Genomic DNA, 1,614 nt, shown 5'->3' on the forward strand with positions numbered 1-1,614 from the left:
AGCTTCCCATTCAACGTGATTTCTCTGTATAAAGTCAATGGTAGAAGTCCTTTGCTATATCTCTGAGGAACTCTAAAGCGGATTGCTGAAAACAGTAGGGATATTCACTATATAAGCTTTACACAATTGATGTGTTTATGGATTGGGATAACAGTTGTATGAGCCCCTAATAAAATGTTAAAAAAAAAAAAAAGAAGTTCATTGGGAAACCTTCCTCATACACTCAACCCTGACTTTGCCCCCAAGGATACCTCTTAGTTCCCCAAACCCAAAGAATGTATAAAGGAAGGTGATTTGCGTACCTCAAGGATATGGTGAACATTGAAAAGTACAGGATTATTGGGAGAAGGGCTAGCCAGAGAGGGAAATACCATCTTCAGAAGTGTATAGATAAGGACAGATCATAAGACAATAGCTTAAACTTTTGATATTTTTGTTTTATGTTTTCATTATTTTACCACCGTACATTTAAACATATATATGAATATATGTAGTAACATACTTTGACATACATATGTACCTATACACATGTATGTACATATTTGTGTATGTATCTATATGTACATATATGTAATATCACACATTTAAAGTATTAAATTAATATACACCCCATTTGAATAAAGCATATTTAATATTTTATTTCTTGCTGATTCTAAGTTCATTTCTATAAGTTCACCATGTCTAAATGTACATTTGAATGGTAGTGCTGGAAAACGATATTTGAAGGACCGTGGACTGTTCAAAGGCCAACATAGCTCTGTCTTGGAAGAAGCACAGAATGCTCCTTAGAGACAATGACGGCAACGCTTCATCTCATATATTTTGGATCTGTTGTCAGGAGAGAGTAGTCCGTGGAGATGGACATCGTGTTGGGTAAAGTAGTAGAAGAGAGGCAGGCCCTCAAGGAGATGGATTGATGCGATGGCTGCAGCAGTGCGCTCCAGCACAGGAACAGTTGTGAGGATAGGACAGGACCAGACAGCAAGTCAGTCTCTTTTGGGGTGGCTACGGTGCAGAACCCGCCGAGGATACCTAACAACAACTGCCAGAAGTTTACATTTAAAGCATAGCATGACTGACCTATTTAAACTGCCCCATAGAGGTCCCAAGGCTTTAACTTTTATGGAAAGAGACAGCCACATTTGTCTCATGCAAAGCACTGGTGGGTTTGAACCACCAACCTTTCTGGTAACTCATCGTCACCAGAATTCCCTCTTCTGAGGTTCATGATCATTAATATTTCAATATTTAATTTGACTATGTTTTAAAAAGTCAGCTGAATAGAAATGTTATTTTCTTTGTAGCACTTTAATACTCTAAATATTTCTATATCCATGACCCTTTCTTATCTCAAATACACATACACAGGTGATTAATTTCTAGAATATATTGTTAGTGTAGTTTTTGTGCAAGGTAGAGATGGCTGGGCCCCAGGAACCACAAGATGGATATACCTTATCAATAGAAAGAGAGTATGTAAATAGTAAGTCAAATGATGTAAAATAAATGAATTGCTTGTGATATAAGATGGAATGCAGTGTCTGGTAGTAGTGAGACAGTGTTGTTCTTGATAATGCAGATACTGCCTTTCAGGAATTAATATTCTACTTTCAA

Source organism: Echinops telfairi, unplaced genomic scaffold, assembly GCF_000313985.2.
Source record: "Echinops telfairi isolate 266 unplaced genomic scaffold, ASM31398v2 ScPeMD7_23;HRSCAF=83, whole genome shotgun sequence".
Classification (NCBI taxonomy): domain Eukaryota; kingdom Metazoa; phylum Chordata; class Mammalia; order Afrosoricida; family Tenrecidae; genus Echinops; species Echinops telfairi.